Here is a 9,754-nt window from a genome sequence, read left to right on the forward strand (position 1 = left end):
AAGAGGACAAACTCTAATCAGGTTTGAAACATGAAAACCAAGTGGCACTATGGCTGATGAATGTCAAGGTGGCATCGCCTTGTCCGTCGAGTTTGTCATCTTCCAAAATCATGAATGTTTTGCTCTACAGAACATGCTGGCCTAAAAACCACATGGCCAGGTGCGGTGGTGGCTCAAGCCTATAATCCCGGCAGTTTGGGAGGCTTGAGCCTGGGAGTTCAAGATCAGCCTAGGCAATGTGGTAAGACCCTGTCTCTACAAAGAATTTAAAAATTAGCCAGGCGGCCGGGTGCAGTGGCTCACACCTGTAATCCCAAAACTTTGGGAGGCCGAAGCTGGCGGATCACCTGAGGTCAGGAGTTCAAGACCAGCCTGGCCAACATGGCAAAACCCCGTCTCTACTAAAAATACAAAAATTAGCTGGGCGCGGTGCCACATGCCTGTAATCCCAGCTACTTGGGAGACTGAGGCAGGAGAACCACTTGAGCCCAGGAGATGGACGCTGCAGTGAGTCAAGGTCATGCCACTGCACTCCAGCCTGGGCCACAGAGTGAGACCATCTAAAAAAATAAACTTAAATAATAATTTTAAAAAACTGCATGGTGTATGGATTCTTGGTGATGCCCAGGCAAAGGGGGCTTGTATCCTCCTGGTATCCACACATTGAGTGGAAAAGGGCAGCAGGGATAGCTGAGGCCTTGTCAAGGGCTGAAGTTGCCCATTCAGCCTCTCCCGTTTGGCCAGCTTCCCGGCCACTCTGCCTGATCTCCTGGCGCGTCTCCCTTTACCGTTTATTTTCTCCCTCTCTGCTGGCCCTGTCTGCTCAGCTGCTGGAGACACATGCCAGCCCCACTGGGCATGGGCCCTGTGAACACGAGCCAAGGCACCCTGGAGGTGGAGGAAGGACACTGAGGCCAGCTCATCAGAAGAGCTCTGATGTGTTGCAATGGGATTACAGAGGTTTAGAAACCTCTTGCCTTCCAAAGGTGACTGAAAAATTATTAGTTTGTCATTTTCTAGTAGGACTTGTTTGTAATCACTTTTCCCATATTGTCTGGCATTGTGTGTATGTGTGTGCTCTAGAAGTTTAATTTCACATCTAGGCAGAGCAGGGGTGTGTGTGTGTGTGTGTGTGTGTGTGTGTGTAAATGCATATGTCCATTTTAAAATCAACTAGTCAAAAGTTATGTGGAGGCACAGTGACGCATGCCTGTAATCCCAGCACTTTTGAGAGGCAGGACCAGGCAGATTGCTTGAGCCCAGGAGTTTGAGACCAGCCTGGATAACATAGTGAAACCTCACCTTTACAAAAAATACAAAAATTAGCCAGGTGTGGTGACACACACCTAGCTACTCAGGAGGCTAAGGAGGGCGGTGACTTGGAGTGAGGAGTTTGAGGCTGCAGTGAGCCATAATCGCGCCACTGCACTCCAGTCTCAGCTACTTGGGAAGCTGAGGTGGGAGGATTGCCAGAATCCTTGAGTTCGAGGCTGCAGTGAGCCACGTTCACTCCATGGCACCCCAGCCTGTGTGGGAGGGGCCAAGACCTTGTCACTTTGTGAGGGGTGAAAAAAAGGTGTGGGTATGTATTCTTTTGTTTTTTGTTTTTTTTTTTTTTTTGAGACAGAGTCTTACTCTGTCGCCCAGGTTGGAGTGCAATGGTGTGATCTCGGCTCACTGCAACCTCCGCCTCCCAGGTTCAAGCACTTCTCCTGCCTCAGCCTCCCAAGAAGCTGGGATTATAGGTGCCTGCCACCGTGCCCGGCTAATTTTTGTATTTTTAGTAGAGATGGGGTTTCACCATGTTGGCCTGGCCGGTTTTGAACTCCTGACCTCAGGTGATCTGAAGGCCTCGTCCTCCCCAAGTGCTGGGATTACAGACGTGAGCCACAATGCCTGGCCATGGGTGTGTATTTTTAAAGTCAAGGAGCTTTTTCCACATTTTCTTGTTTCGCCCCAGTAAAGATTCAAAAATTGAAATCAACATTCTTTGTAAGTTACCTGGTGTGGATTGTTGCTCCTGAGAATGACTGATTTAAGATGCTTGGTGATTCCAGGGTTAGTCACTGGTCGACCTGAGAAGTGCCACCGTTGAGCGTCGCTGAACTCAGGCAGTCGTCACTGGCATGACTGAAAGGCCTATGTTCTAAGTCTCTCCTTGAATTCCTCCTTACCTGTGCATGTATTTACCAAGTTAATGATTTAGCTTCTGAGTCACTAAGCATACACATTTTTGCCTGAGTCAATTTGGGTTCATACCTGAGACAGCAGCTGAAGTCCTCTGGGAATGCAGAAGCAAACCTGATATGCAGCTTACTGCCTCCCATAGATTGAAGGCTACCACGTGCTGGCAGAGAAGCAGCCTGGGAACAAAACTCTTAGGTTCTATAAGAACAGCGCTGGGTTTGAGTTTCACCTGCTCCAGGTCTTAGTGAGAAACAATGGTATGCATGCTGTTTCCTTGTAGTTTCAAGCACTGCTAAGAGACCGAGAGAAAGAGGAATGCTCTGCTGATACAATCGGGGGGTGGTACCATGAGTCAATTTCTAGCCTTTCTTGTCCTTTCTTCCGGTAGATAACCTAGCACAAAAACTCCGCCTGGAATTTTCAGAGCTCATTTTCTGCACACATAGAATGATTTGTGCAGTGAGTTACTGCCTTTGATCAAAATTGCAATTCTGATGAATCAGATTTTACTAATTTAGGAAGTGGGATTCTCAGCACGGGAGTCTGGAGACTGAAGCTTACTTTTACCAAGTGACTTAATAGCACGCTGTACACAAGATGAGTAGATGAAGATAGTTTTCATACATCTCTGTGAATTTTAGAAGAAATTATAAGCCATGTTCATTAAAGCAGTTTTGCTAAGAGTTAAGAAAAGCACAGTTAAAACAGCTAGATTTCATTATTTTGTATTTTTTATTTTTTTGAGATGGAGACCCGCTCTGTCGTCCAGTGCAGTGGTGCAATCTTGGCTCACTGCAGCCTCTGCATCCCAGATTCATACCTAGCTTTTATTTATTTATTTATTTATTTGAGATGGAGTCTCGCACTGTTACCCAGGCTGGAGTGCAGTGGCGTGATCTCAGCTCGCTGTAACCTCTGCCTCCTCTGTTCAAGTGACTCTCCTGCCTCAGCCTCCCAAGTAGCTGGAATGACAGGTGTCTGCTGCCATGCCCAACAATTTTTGTATTTTTAGCAGAGATGGGGTTTCACCATGTTGGCCAGGCTGGTCTGGAGCTCCCGACCTCAGGTGATCCGCCCACCTCGACCTCCCAAAGTGCTGGAATTACAGGCGTGAGCCATCTCGGCCAGCCGCATTCATGTTTTTATTCAACACGAGACTAAATAGAACATCTTATTTATTTGTTGAGACAGGGTCTTACTCTGCTGCCCAGGCTGAAGTGTAGTGGCACTCATAGCTCACAGGTCACTGTAGCTTCGACCTCCTGGGCACAAGTGATGCTCCCACCTCAGCCTGCCAGTAGCTGGGACCACACGTGCATGCCACCATGCCCAGCTAATTTTTGTATCTTTTGTAGAGACGGGGTCTCCATATGTTGCCCAGGCTGCTTTCGAACTTCTAGGCTCCAGTGTTCCTTCCACCTCAGCCTCCCGAAGTGCTGGGGTTACAGGCATGAGCCACTACACCTGGCAATATATTTTATTTTTGCCAAATCACTTCTCACCTGGTAAACCAATATTGAATCAAACTGATATGATGTACCTGTTGACATGGTGAAATGAAGAGATAACATCACCTATGTAATATTCCTAATAAAAATACATAACTTGAATCTATTTTTTTTTTTTTTTTGAGATGCAGTCTTGCTTTGTCACCTAGGCTGAAATGCAATGCTGTGATCTTGGCTCACTACAACCTCTGCCTCCTGGGTTCAAGTGATTCTCCTGCCTCAGCCTCCAGAGTAGCTGGGATTACAGACGTCTGCCACCACACCCAGATATTTTTTTGTATTTTTAGTAGAGACAGGGTTTCACCTTGTTGGCCAGGCTGGTTTTGAACTCCTGACCTCAAGTGATCCACCCACCTCAGCCTCCCAAAGTGTTAGTATTACAGGCGTAAGCCACTGCACCCGGCCACTTGAATCTAATTATGAGGAAACAGATAAACCCCAACAAAGGGACAGTCTATGAAACAATTTGTCTTTACTATTCAGAAATGTCAATATTATGAAAGGCAAAGAATAACTGAAGAATTAAAAGAGATGAGACAACTCAATGTGATGCCTTATTCTGGATTGGATCCTGGATAAAAGGAAAACATTTCTGTAAAGAACATCATTGGATCGATTGGTGAGATTCTAGTATTGCTTATATGTTAGATAATATTGTAGCAATGTTAAAGTTTTTGAATTTGATAATTGGGGTTGTATAAGAAAATATATTAGAGAATGTCCTTGTTCTTAGAAAACACATGCCTATGTCTAAAAGGGATAAAAGGGGAGAATCTCTGTAACTAATTCTCAAGTGGTTCAGCAAAAAATACACAGAAGGCAAATGTGGATATAACCTGGACAAAAGTTATAAACTATAATTTTCATGCAGCTCTTTTCTACGTTGGAAATGATTTCAAAACAAAACCAAAAAAGCAAACAAGCAGATAATATTGTGCCTTTATTCTCCTTTAAGGAAAAAATATGTTAGTCTTTCCCATGGCAAATATCTCAAGTGAAAAGTGCTTCACAGTGTTTTTCAAATAGTGCATCCTGAAATTGTTTTTGGAATGTTCCAATACACGTCCTACAAAAACGAAATAGAAAATCAGAGCATTTTTTATTATTAGATGAAAACATAGATGTGTGTGTCCTGGATTACAGCATTCAATGCATTTCTTACTGTGGATTGCAGTTAAAAAACAAAACAAAACAAAACTTTGAGGCTGGGTGTGGTAACTCACACCTGTAATCCCAGCATTTTGGGAGGCTGAGGTGGGTGGAGTCAGGATTTGAAGACTAGCCTGGCCAAGATGGTGAAACCCTATCTCTACTAAAAATACAGAAATTGGCCAGCCATGGTGACAGGTGCCTGTAATCCCAGCTACTTGGAAGACTAAGGCCGAGAACTGCTTGAACCCGGGAGGTGGAGGTTGCAGTGAGCCGAGATTGCGCCGCTGCACTCCAGCCTGGGCAACAGAGAGACTCCATCTAAAACAAACAAAAATTGGAGAACCACTATAACAGGGTGACCCATATTGCAATGAACCTGAGACAGATCCAGTCTGAGCTGTTCTACTGGCATATTAATGGCAAACCCATTCATTCTCACCAGTGTCCCAATATGGATTATAAATTATAGTCACTCTTATTTTAAGCCACAATTCCTTTTTGTAACAGAATACGGTATGGATATACGTGCATGGTATCAACAAAAGACTTCAGCTTTTTCTGTACATTTTTAATATGGAGAATGAATTTGCACATTATTTGTATGGTTGAAAATTATTTGTAAAAAGTTATCTTTACGTGCTCATACTGTATTATCTTGTTATCCATCCCGTGGGATTATAATGAACTAGATAATAAGGGTATTAAATTTTCTTTATTTTCTATTGCACAGAGAATACTGCCTTTAGAGTGAACTTCATTCCCAGTGAGCTTTTATAAATGGAAAAACACCTAAATATAGCTTGTAAATAAAATACAAACCCCCACTGAATTTTAATATTAACTTATAAAATACTATTGTGTAGTAAAGCAACTGGGTAAACACATTAGCTTTTAAAATATTATGTGGCTCTGCATGATGGCTCACACCTGTAACCTTAGCACTTTGAGAAGCTAAGGTGGGTGTATCACCTGAGGTCAGGAGTTTGAGACCAGCCTGGCCAACGTGGCAAAACCCTATCTCCCCTAAAAAATACAAAAATAAGCCGAATGTATTGGTGCACGCCTGTAATCCCAGCTAGTTGGGAGGCTGACACAGGAGAATCGCTTGAATCCGGGGGGACGGAGGTTGCAGTGAGCCAAGATTGCACCACTGCACTCCAGCCTGGGCAACAAGAACAAAACTCTGTCTCAAAAACACCAAAATATTATCTATCTAAACCTTGTTTTTTGGGAAGAATTTGGTAGATTACTACATGTTAATGATTTTTTAATCCATTAATTTCCTGTATATTTACCTTCTAATGCCCAGACATCCACCAAATGACAATCAATTGACTGTACATGTACTTCCATTGGGCAATGAAGACTTAATTTTGGTTTCTAAAATATCTTTTCTGACAGCACTTAAGAAGCATACTTTATCTGATCATAGCTAGGAGGCACTGGGTTTTGCTTTACCCTACAGATAACAGCCACCATCAACACGTGATAGGCCATCACAAGATGACAACAAAGACTTTGAATGTTTAAAAGCAAAACCCTCCCAAAATCGTGTTTGGATCTAGAACTCAGCTGCCAAGTCGCCAGTATACATACTTCCAAGTTAAACCCCGCATCAAACTAAAAGAAACACAATCAGAAGTGGTTGTATCAGTTGCTGTTAAACACTTGGGCACCTAAAGGCAGAACACAGGGGTTTGGCTTTCATTAATTCTTGTAACTTTAGCTTTTCCTCAAAATCAAACGTATCAAGTTCTTACTCAGCACTGATAACTAGGAAGCAACAGGGATTTAAGATGTAAATTGCATTGGGGTCATTTTTTAGGAATGAAGGGGATATTTTAGTTCTGCACCATTGATTCATGGACCCAAAACCCAGAGATGATTATCAAGTGCTGAATGCAACCCAAAGGTGTGAAGAATTCTACGTGCATGATGCTCCATTTATACTCGGGGGATTTTCAGTGTTTTTAACTTGGAGGGGAAGAATTAGAATTGTCCTATAGTCCTCTAAACTTGTTGGCGGAAGAGTTAGTGCAATGGTCAACCAAGCCAAAGAAACGGTGGCTAATTTGGGATTAGAAATGGCTCAGGGGCCTGGTGCGGTGGCTCACGCCTGTCATCCCAGCACTTTGGGAGGCTGAGGTGGGCAGATCATGAGGTCAGTTCAATACCAGCCTGATCAACATGGTGAAACTCTGTCTCTATTGGTGTGGCAACATGCGCCTGTAATCCCAGCTACTCAGGAGGCTGAGGAGGGAGAATCGATTGAACCCGGGAGGTGGAGGATGCAGTGAGCTGAGATCATGCCAGGAAGGGTTGGTTTTTTTCTCACACCTTTTTAAGTTTTTCAGTATAAATTGAATTCAATCCATATAGGCCATTCTATATAGATGTTAATAAATAACTGAATGAATTTGAATTTCAGAAGATAAGCTGTCACATTACAAACTAGTTTCAAATAATCTTAATGTTAAAGATAACTTTGGGTGAATAGCTTGCATAAACTTTCAAACTATCAGAATTAATTACATTTTAAAAGTTACCTTCCAGCCCATAGCCATATGGTCATAAAGTTGCAGTAAGTGTACATAAAATTTGCTGTTCATCTTTTAATAATTAAAAGCTAAGGATCTTGTTAAAACTCAGTGGTTTTCTCCTTACCTATTTTATATAATGGGCAGCTGGTATTTGTGAGCGACTTTTCATATAATTTCAAACAAGAAAATAGCCTTTATACAAGTCTATCTTTATTTGTAAAAAATAATATACAACTAAAGCTAATTTGATTTTTAAAATCAAAGTTCATTTAGTGATAATGTACATTTTATAATAAAATTGTAGTAAAATACTGACATTTGATAGTTATAAAGTATTCATGTAAAAATCATGTTATAGCATGTAAAATTTAATTAGAAAATTCATAGCTCACAAAAGTACATATATTTTGTTGATAGCTCAAGAACATTATCATAAGCTTACTTAAGATACAGAACAAAATTCACAGTTAGGCTTGACATTTAGTACTATAAAATTTTATGCTGGATCCACTGATTTTTTTTTTTAATAAGGTGCACTTGAAATAATTGATTCAGACTACCAATGAGCTGATATTTTATTGTACAGCCAGAATCTACTGGTTTTACAATGTCTAGTAATCAATTATTTCACCAATAATTTAAGAGACAGAGATCTAGTTGAAAATACCATTGACAGATACCCTTAACAGAATAATTAAAACAAAAAGCACTAGCAGCTTTGATTTCCATGAATGCGTACAAATTTGTATTTTACAGTTAAAATTTGTACAAAAAGTCAAGCCCTGAAGTAGCTTTCCCCCAAAAGGTCTGATGTTAAAACTTCGTTTAAAAAAAAAAAGAGAGGTAGTGTGTAAAAATACTTTTACTTAAAATGTTGAACCCCTGCACCACTTATATTATAAATGAAAGTTAACCTTCTACATACTAACATTTTGCCATTCAAGAGTCAAATTTATAAGACTCACAGAATGTTAAAGCCGGAATGCCATTCAAAATAGTGTATACATGGAAGAACTTCGGTGAATTCAACAAAAAGTACATTGTATTACATAATGCTGTGCAGTTAACAGTTTACTGATAATATGCTTGGTAGTAATGTGAACAAAATACACTGAAGTATTCTGAGTCAAGTGATCTTCATTTTATCAAGACTACTTCATATATCTTACCATATAGAGAAAACATCCTTCAAAACGGAGTCATCTGAATCTTCATTAATAGCACACAATTGTTAAAAAGGTATTCATACTAGCCCTACCATAAAGTTAATAATAAATAACTCTCCATAAGCCATAGGGAGCTTATGTACTTCATAATATTCTTAGTTTCTATATACAAGCATACTGTTGTGCTTGTGCACATTGTACAATAAAATCAGGCAAGGAATTAAAGTTAGCAGCCTTACTCTTAGCTTGTTCTAAGTGGATGCACTGGAAAGTAATAAATAGCCTCATAAAATTAATAGTGATAAACTCTACCTGTCACAGGTGAATACTATGTATTTTCATAAAGTGTAGGCAGTGTTTCTAGAAATCCCATGAAGGAAAACCCAATTTTTTTTTTTTTGTATAAAAAGTGCACAAGTTTGTCCTATGCATTAAAACCTCTTAATTTGGATGCATTTTTTAATCCAAAATGATTTATACTTGAATGCATTAAAAGCATATAAAAGCACACCAACAAAAGACACACACAACAAAAGGAATGATTTCAAATGAGACTGGAAATGGAAACAAATATAGGTTAAAGGAGAGTATTCCAAATTTCCTAAGTCAAGAGAATTACCTTTTAAAACATAAATTATGGCCATATGGAATTAACTTGCAAATATGAAAGCTATACAATGGACAAACACCAACTTGAACAACTGTTGCAGAGTTTCTAACTCAGGAAAAGATAGCTTCCTGGCTGGGTGCCGTGGCTCAGGCCTGTTATTCAACACTTTTGGAGGCTGAGACAGGCGGATCATTTGAGATCAGGAGTTCGAGACCAGCCTGACCAACATGGTGAAACCCTATTTCTACTAAAAATAAAAATTAGCCAGACATACTGGCGCGTGCCTGCAATCTCAGCTACTCAGGTGGCTGAGGCAGGAGAATTGCTTGAATCTGGGAGGTGAGCTGAGATTGTGCCACTGCACTCTAGCCTGGGCAACACTGTCATTTGAGAAGAGAGAGAGAGAGAGCTTCATGACATGTGAAGCAACTCCTCAAAATAGCCAAGCAGTTTCTTAGACATTGGAAATGCACTTGACAACATAATTTGTTACAATTTATAACAGAGTAACATCGAAAAAACAAAAATCAAAACAGGCTGGGCATGGTGGCTATAATCTAGCACTTCAGGAGGCCAAGGCAGGATTGCTTG

The sequence above is a fragment of the Sapajus apella genome, unplaced genomic scaffold, assembly GCF_009761245.1.
Source record: "Sapajus apella isolate SASKATOON/1434 unplaced genomic scaffold, GSC_monkey_1.0 scaffold92, whole genome shotgun sequence".
In the NCBI taxonomy this organism is placed as follows: Eukaryota; Metazoa; Chordata; class Mammalia; order Primates; family Cebidae; genus Sapajus; species Sapajus apella.